Source organism: Hibiscus syriacus, unplaced genomic scaffold, assembly GCF_006381635.1.
Source record: "Hibiscus syriacus cultivar Baekdansim isolate YM2019G1 unplaced genomic scaffold, ASM638163v2 tig00111783_pilon, whole genome shotgun sequence".
NCBI lineage: Eukaryota > Viridiplantae > Streptophyta > Magnoliopsida > Malvales > Malvaceae > Hibiscus > Hibiscus syriacus.
The window spans coordinates 2,832,211-2,842,106 of record NW_024063178.1 but is presented as its reverse complement, the minus strand read 5'-3'; positions in this window follow the sequence as shown (position 1 = coordinate 2,842,106).

Sequence of the window (9,896 nt, the reverse complement as noted above, 5' to 3'; positions counted from 1 at the left end):
ATTTGTACTTACAACTTTTTGCATAATGAACTCTTTGAAAGGTTCTTTCATTTTAGTTCTTGAATTAGAACTCTATCGGATTATTGTTAGTCTTGAAGCCTTCCTCCATTTCATTTTATTATAACATTGGTTTATAGCTCACCTATAGCTAGTGGAACACGTTCCATCTACTTCCACTTCGATTCCATCTCTTTATATTGATGGTTCCTAACTCCATATAGTTAGAGGGTCACAATCCATTTTCTTTTCAATCCATCTTACACATTACATGCCATTACCAACTCGTACCTTCTCCATACTTCAATTCCATCCAAATTACAACTTTCATCATCTTCCGTACTTAACCAAATCATAAAAATCATTTCCATATCAATCCTTCAACTTCAAATTCATTCCCATCCTTTCCAATTTCATTCTTTATTTGCTTATCTCATATTCACAATGTTAATTTTGCACTTTTAGAATCATTTCAAGCACTGCGGAGTTTCTTACTAGAATCACGATCGGACAACAAAGTATATGACTTGAAACACCTAATCGAGTTCTTATCATTTGGCATCAGAGCTAGCCGATTCAGTAAGCATATCATATCATCTTCTATCTCCCGGGTTGGTAAAAAAAATAAAGAAAGAAAAAAAAAAGTTTAAAGAGGGAGGGAGTAATTCTTTTCATCTTTAGAGGAAAAAATATTTAATTCATCTTTATATTCCATTATTCAATTTATTTACCTTTACTTACCATCTCTTATCCTTGTAGCCAATTTCTTTTCACCATCCTTGCTACCTAGCCACACTTGTTTCAGCCAAAAGACCACAAGACCACTTGAAACCTTGAGAGAGTTCTCAAAGAAGTTGAAAAGAAAAGCAAGAGTGGAAAAAGGAACGAGAACACATTAAGGGTAAAAGCCATCCTAAGTGAAACACGAGTAGGAGTGACTTTTCCTAGGAGTGTATCAATGAGATTTTGTTGGTGAGGATTTAAATATTGTTATTTACTAACTATGTCTCAATAATTGATAGACAATTCTCATGTTTAAGGAAAAGGTGACAGTAAAAGTTACGGTGTTGCACCTAAATTACAATCGTAGACAATGGTTCATGAGTTGTCAAGATTGTGGAGGGAAGAAATGAAAACCATTTCACGAGAAAGAAATGTTGTAAAACACCTTTCGGGTTTCATTTCTAGCTCGAGTCAAAGACCAAAAAAAGATGACATAGTTTCTCAATCGAGGAAGTACGTGTCAAAAGAGAAGACTTCTCCAACTAAATGCAACTTACATCCAGATTTTAGATGTTATCGTTGCTTGGGAAAAGGACATGCTCGTAGTCAATGTCCTAATCGGAGTGCTACAAAGTCTAAATTTTTCACTAACCATCAACCAAAAGAATAAATCAAAGAAAAGGCAAATGAAGAAGTTAATCCGAGACAATATGAGAGCAAATATGCAACAAGAAAAGGAGAAATAACATTTGAGGATGTTTCGAAACACAACAACAAGAAGATCACATTGGCACCCCAAACGCCAAATCAAGTGAAAGAAGATCAATTCCTCTTGAAGAGAAGTGTTGAAGATATGATGGAAAAGTAGGAAAACAAAGAAAGTTTAATTGAAAAAGAACATTGTGAGGAGACAAAAACAATTGGTCATATAAACGTTGGAGTTAAAAATAAGTGTAGAAAAGAAAAAGAAAGTGGATAATAGTTTTTTACCTAACAACTCTTCTTCTCCTATTCTTTATTCTGTTTTGTAGGACAATCTAAGAGTCATACCTTTGCAAAATGATGATTCAAGAAGCATGTCCATTGATTTTCCAAAAGGAGTGAAACTTGGAGTTTTAAAGGTTGAATCACTTGAAATTCCAAGGGACGTGTTCATTGACATTCCAGGTATACTCCATCCATTTGAAGAACTTCATAAAAGGGAAGTTTCAATGAATCTGATTCTTGAGAATGTCAAGGGCCAAATTCCATTCATGAACTTTCATGAATTTTCTATGTTCATTCATTTTATTAATGGAATTCCATGTTCTAACTTAGATTTATTTTGTTGAACATTGGTTCATGGAATGTATCTTGCTTGTGATGATCGATTCAAGGAGATGAAACATAAATTATCGATCTAATTAAAGTTCATAGTGTGGAAGGGCACGAAGATTAAAGTTTGCATGACCTACCTACTTGAAGGAGTTCAAGAGAATCGTGAACATTCAAACCCAAGCCATTTATTCAATAAAAGTTTCCAGGATCTTCATGCATTAACCAATTGGCATGATGATTCTGAGGGACACCATGAGGAATCATCTCATGAACCGATGCATATTTCCATGAAAAACTTCATCGACCACTATCTCCGAATATTCTTGGGTTTTTTTCCTTATCTCCTTAAATATGATTTCATTTTCTACTAATCTAGTTTTGATTATAGGAAATGAAAAAAATGTACTTTTCAAAGAGAACAACACCGAAAGATAAGAGAAATTGAGGAGAAACGTTCTTTAATCAAAAGTTGTAACCTTTCAGACCAGGGAATGATTCAAAGGACAAGTTCCTTCATCAATGGAAGTGATGTTTTGAATCAAGGCAAGATTCAACAGAGAACTCTTGTTGCCAATGAATACGATGTTTGAAAAGGAGAGCTCCAAAAGGCATTTCCATGTTCAAGTGAACCATATGAAAATAAGGTTTACAAGCGTGCATGTCTTGACCCAGGAGAATGGGCTTTGTTTAAATAAAAAGTGAAGAAGTTCCCCGCCCAAAGGAAATCAAAATTGTTCCCATTCGTAATAAGTGTCGATTTTGGGACAAGTCGCTTTAAAGAGTGAGGGGATGATGTGATCCTAATCAACATCCATTTTCTCCATTGTTTGATCACACCATGGAAGAACATTAGGGATAAATCTAAGGGAGTTCTATCTTATTTCATCTTCTTTTTACTTGTTTATGAGTTCCTTTGTGAAAAAGAGTTCCAAGCAGTCATGGAAAGTATGTTTATATCAAGCTTGGGACGTCAGCAAGGAGGAATAATAAGGGAGGCACACGTTATGTTGCTTATGCATGAATTTTCATGAAAATTTGAAGTTTTCATAACAATCATTACATTTAATAAGTGTGATGTTCATTTAAGCATGCATTGTAATTAAATCATCTAGTTCATTTAGGGAAGTAGTTCATTTATGCCTTTAGATCCTTTAGTAAGCTACTTCATTCATGCATTTAGTTCATTTATTAAAATAATTATTAATTGTTTCATGCTTGGTTTCAATTGAAGATTGAATGAAGTTCACCTTTGTGTCTAGGTGCATGAGAGAAGTTGAACGGTTTCAACAGATGAAAGAATATCAGTCAAAATGTCTTCTAATTTTGGATGCGATACAGACATTTTTTTGGTCAAGAAATCAATTGGAAATTAATCCTATATCTCTTATATTTCAAATTCCTTTTGAATCACCTCAATCCGATATCGAGAGCTTGAGATATGATCGATTTACTGAAGACAGTGGAGGTTGGAATTTTCATTACGAGAATTTTATACAAGGATGATTTGGATGAGTTTGAGCCAAGGAAGAGTCCTTTCATCTTCTACCAAGAGACAAGCAATTGATGGCCATCTTAATTTACCAATTCAGGGAATTCAATGTTAATGTTATCACTTATTGAAGGCCATTCACCAAGCAAGGGGACATGCAATAACCAACATTCAAAACTTAGCATTCAAGGACTTTATCATCTTTTGGAGGCTGATCATATTCTACAAGGGAACAAGCAATAAAGGATGATTTTATTTCATTTAACCACCAAATTATGTGATAAAATCAATAAGGAATTTGAAGACAAGCTGATTTGGACATGTAGGATGTCCACATTCATCCTATGACTTCATTTATCCTTTTCTCTTCCATTTGCAAGCAAAGCAAGGTAGTAGAAGAGTCACCCCCCCTTTTTGGACGAATTTAAGGCTATAATTATCTCAAATTAAAGATTAAATCACCTATTTTCAATCTACATGGTCATCTAACAAAGGATAAGAAGAATGACAAGTCATTTAATTGAGTTAAATTGCATTTAGGTGATTGCTTTATTTTAATTGTAAAAATTCTTCATATGATGCCTATCAACACTATAAATAGGCACCTCCATGGCATTTGTACTTAGAAATTTTTTCATAATGAACTCTTTGAAAGGTTGCTTTCATTTTAGTTCTTTGATTAGAACTCTATCGGATTCTTGTTAGTCTTGAAGCCTTCCTCCATTTCATTTTATTATAACGTTGGTTCCTAGCTCACCTATAGCTAGTGGATAACGTTCCATATACTTCCACTTTGATTCATCTCCTTATATTGTTGGTTCTTAACTCCATATAGTTAGAGGATCACAATCCATTTTCTTTTCAATCCATCTTAGACATTACATGCCATTACTAACCCGTACCTTCGCCATACTTCAATTCCATCCAAATTACAACTTTCATCATCTTCCGTACTTAACCAAATCGTAAAAATAATTTCCATATCAATCTTTCAACTTCAAATTCATCCCCATCCTTTTCAATTTCATTCTTTATTTTCTTATCTAATATTCACAATGTTAATTTTGCACTTTTAGAATAATTTCAAGCACTGCAGAGTTTCTTACTAGAATCACGATCGGACAAAAAAGTATATGACTTGAAACACATAATCGAGTTCATATCATTTGGCGTCAGAGCTTGCTGATTCAGTAAGCATATCGTATCATCTGCTATCTCCCTGGTTGGGAAAAAAACAAAGAAAGAAAAAATGTTTAAAGAGAGAGGGAGTAATTCTTTTCATCTTTAGAGAAAAAAATATTTAATTCATCTTTATATTCCATTATTCAATTTATTTACCTTTACTTACCATCTCTTTTCCTTGTAGCCAATTTCTTTTCACTATCCTTGCTACCTAGCCACACCTGTTTCAGCCAAAAGACCACAAGACCACTTGAAACCTTGAGAGAGTTCTCAAAGAAGTTGAAAAGAAAAGCAAGAGCGGAAAAAGGAACGAGAACACATAAGGGTAAAAGCCATCCTGAGTAAAAAATGAATGGGAGTGACTTTTCCTAGGAGTGTATCGATGAGATTTTGTTGGTGAGGATTTAAATCTTGTCATTTACTAACTATGTCTCAACAATCGATAAACAATTCTTATGTTTAAGGAAAAGGTGACAGCAAAAGTTACGGTGTTGCACCTAAATTACAATCGCAAAAAAATGGTTTGTGAGTTGTCAAGATTGTGGAGGGAAGAAATGAGACCCATTTCACGTGAAAGAAATGTTGCAAAACACCTTTCGGGTTTCATTTATAGCTTGAGTCAAAGACCAAGAAAAGATGATATCCAGATTTTAGATGCTATCGTTGCTTGGGAAAAGGACACGCCTCTACTCAATGTCCTAATCGGAGTGCTACAAAGTCTAAAGTTTTCACTAACCATCAACGAAAAAGAAGAAATCAATGTAAAGGCAAATGAAGAAGTTAATCTGAGACAAGATAAGAGGAAATATGCAACAAGCAAGGGAGAAATAACATTCGAGGATGTTTTGGAACACAAAAACAAGAAGATCACTTTGGCACCCCAAACGCCAAATCAAGTGAAAGAAGATCAATTGCTCTTGAAGAGAAGTGTTTATGATATGATGGAAAACTAGCAAAACAAAGAAAGTTAAATTGAAAAAGAACATTGTGAGGAGACAAAAACAATTGGGAATGAAAACAATGGAGTTGAAAATAAGTGTAGAAAAGGAAAAGAAAGTGGAGAACATATTTTACCTAACAACTCTTCTTCTCCTATTCTTTCATCTATTTTGCAGGACAATCTAAGACTCATACCTTTCCCAAATGATGCTTCAAGAAGCATGTCCATTGAAGTTCCAAAAGGAGTGACACTTGGAGTTTTAAAGGTTGAATCGCTTGAAATTCCAAGGGATGTGTTCATTGCATTCCATGTATACTCCATCCATTTGAAGAACTTCATAAAAGGGAAGTTTCAATGAATCTGATTCTTAAGAATGGCAAGGGCCAAATTCCATTCATGAACATTCATGAATTTTCTATGTTCATTCATTTTATTAATGAAGTTCCTTGTTCTAACTTAGATTTATTTTGTAGAACATTGGTTCATGGAATGTATATTTCTTGTGATGATCGATTCAAGGAGATGAAACATAAATTATCGATCTATTCAAGGTTCATAATGTGGAAGGGCACGAAGATTAAAGTTGGCATGACCTACCTACTTGTTATGTAATTATGTACCAGGTATTTTATTATAAATAGAGATGTAACCTAAACCTATGAGACATTGAATAAAACTTCTAGCGTCGCCTAGGCACCGAGGACGTAAGCACATTACCGAACCTCATTAAAATTCTTGTGTTCTTTCGTTTACTTTGCCTGATTTTTCAACAATTGGTATCAGATGTCAGGAGCAACATTTGAAGTTACGAAATCTGATGGTTAGGGTAACTTCGGATTATGGAAAATAGGGTAAAGGATTTGTTGGCGCAGCAGGGGATCCTGAAGGGTTTGCGATCTACAAAGTCGGCGTCGATGGAGGAGGACAATTGGGAAGAATTTCAACAGCGAGTAGCAGAAACCATACGATTATGCTTGGCGGGCGAGGTTATGTATCACGTCACGCATCTGTCGTCTCCAGACAAAATTTGGAGGAAGATGGAAAGTCAGTTTATGTCTAAATCCTTAACGACAAAATTGTATCTAAAGCAATGGTTGTATGGGCTGAAGATGCAGGACGATCATGATTTGGCACAACATGTGAATGTCTTCAATCAAATCGTTTCTGATTTGGCTCGGCTTGATGTGAAAATTGAGGATGAAGACAGAGCGATGATTTTGTTGTGTTCGTTGCCTCCCTCTTACGAACACATGATGACTACTCTTACATATGGGAAAGAGACTATCAACGTTGAGGAGATTACTGCAGCCTTGTTGGCTCACAACCAGCGAAAGCAGAATGCAGGGGAAAACTCTCAAGCCGATAACTTATATGTCAAGGGTAATCGAGACCGTGGATGGAAGCCAGAGAAGACAGGGTCTGGCAAGCGAAATTCCATATCCAAATCTAGGGATAATAAGACAATTCACTGTTACAAGTGCAAGGAGGCGGGACATATGAAGCGAGACTGTCTGAAGTTGAAAAAGCAGACTGATGAGAAGCGTGATGTTTCATCCAAGTCTGTCAACGTGGTCGAGGATGACAATTCTGATTGCAGTGAAGGTGATATGCTTTCTATTTCAACGACTCAATTGACAGATGCGTGGATTCTTGATTCTGGATGTTCTTATCACATCACGCCAAATAGGGAATGGTTTTTGACATACAGGTCGGTTAATTCTGGTTATGTTTATTTGGGTGATGATCGATGTTACAATATTGTTGGTATTGGTGATGTCAGAATCAAGATGTATGACGACTCTGTTCGGACGTTGAGTGGTGTTCGGCATATCCCAGATTTGAAGAAGAATTTGATTTCTTTGGGCACTTTGCACAAGAATGGTTTTATCCCTAAGGCTGATGAGGATAGGGAGACCATTCGGATTGTTAAAGGAGCTTTGACTGTGATGAAAGGAAAGATGACGGCAGGGAATATTTACAGTTTGTGAGGGAGTATCGTTGTAGGTAGAGTTCATTCTGTTGAGTCTTGTGATGATACTAAAAAACTGTGGCATATGCGTCTTTCTCATCTTAGTGAACGTGGTATGGCAGAATTACACAAAAGAAATTTGTTGCATGGTGTCAAAAGTTGTAAGCTCGATTTTTACAAATATTGTGTTCTTGGTAAACAGACTAAAGTTCGTTTCAAGACTGCGAAGCACACAACTCAAGGGATTCTTGATTATGTGCACTTTGATGTATGGGGGCCTTCAACGACATCGTCTCTGGGTGGATCTAGATATTATGTTACTTTTATTGACGATTTTCACGGAAAGTTTGGGTGTATTTTTTGAAACATAAGTCAGATGTTTTTTGAGAAGTTCAAGCTGTGGAAAGTTGAGGTAGAAAACCAAACAGTACAAAAAATCAAGTGTTTGCGTTTTGACAATGGTACGGAGTACACAGATTCACAGTTCTTACACTTAAGTAAGGTGCACGGGATTAAGAGACATTTTACAGTGCGTAAGACACCACAATAGAATGGTGTTCTGGAACGGATGAACAGGTCGTTGAATGAAAGAGCCAGATGTTTGTGGTTGAATGCGGGGCTTTCCAAACACTTCTGGGCCAAGGCTGTTAACATGGCATGTTATTTTATCAACAGATCGTCAGGGCATCATTGACTGGGAAAGTTGCAGAAGAGGTATGGACTGGTCATGATGTTATTTTGATAACTTACGGATTTTTTTTTGTCCTGCTTATGTACATGTACCTGCTGATGAGAGATCTAAACTTGATGAAAAATTGAAGGAGTGCATTTTTTTTGGGTTACAAGAAAGGTGTCAAATGATTCAAGTTCTGGGATCCAGTTGCGAAGAAAATTGTGATCAGTAGAGATGTTGTTTTTGATGAACAATCCATGTTGCAGTAGAAGAAAGACACGACAGTGGTGGATTTCGAGCATTTTCCAGTTGAGAAACCAGAAACTTCTCAACCGACTTCTGGTGGTTCCGCTACGGATGATTTGCAGGATTATAGTCTCGCCAGAGACAGGGTGAGACGGACGAATATAAAGCCCGCGAGAAGATTGGGTTTTGAAGACTTGGTCTCATTTGCACTTACTATTAGCAGTGACGATTCGGTTATTTTTCATGATATCGTTACTAATCAGGAAAATGACAAGTGGATGGCTGCCATGGTTGAGGAGATGGAATTTTTGACTCACAATTGTACATGGGTTTTAGTTCCCCTTCCTGAGGGTAAGAAGTCGATTTGTTGCAAATGGGTGTATAAGAAGAAACCAGCAGTAACAGAAAAAGAGGGGGAGAAGTTCAAGGCTCGCTTGGTAGCAAAGGGTTTTTCACAGAAAAAAGGAGTTGATTATGATGAAATCTTTTCTCCTGTGGTTAGCCACACTTTAATACGAGCAGTACTTGCATTGGTGGCTAGTTGGGATTTGCATTTAGAGTAGATGGATGTTAAAACTGCTTTTTTGCATGGTGATTTAGAGGAGCAGATCTACATGTGACAGCCTGAAGGTTTCACTCAACTTGGAAACGAGCATTTAGTTTGCAGATTGAAGAAATCTTTGGATAGGTTGAAACAGTCTCCAAGACAGTGGTATAAACGGTTTGACTCCTATATGATTAAGATTGGCTACAACCGATGTGAGTATGACTGTTGTGTCTATGTTAAGAGCCTTGATGATGGTTCTTTTATTTTTCTGTTATTGTATGTTGATGATATATTGATTACTGCGAAGAACAGAGATGATGTTATTGGTTTGAAAACCTTATTGAGTCAGGAATTTAATATGAAAGATTTAGGTGATGCAAAGAAAATTCTTGGAATGGAAATTTGCAGGGACAGAGACTCAAGGAAATTTTGGCTATCTCAACGGGGTTATGTTGAGAAAATGCTAGAGAGGTTTGCGATGAGCAGAGCAAAACCAGTTAGCACTCCGTTGGTGAATCACTTTAAGCTCTCATCAGAACAGTGCCCGAAGATAGATAAGGAAGCTAAAGATATGGCAAAGGTTTCGTATTCTAATGTTGTTGGTTGCTTGATGTATGCAATGGTATGTACTCGTCCTGATTTAGCTCATGTGTTAGTCAAGTTTGTAAGTACATGTCTAAACCTGGTAAGCAATATTGGGAAGCAGTCAAGTGGATTTTTTCGGTACTTAAAGGGTATTGTGGGACATGGAATTGGTTTTGGTAGTCAGCAGGATAATCCTTTGGTTATAGGATTTATGGATTCAGACTATGC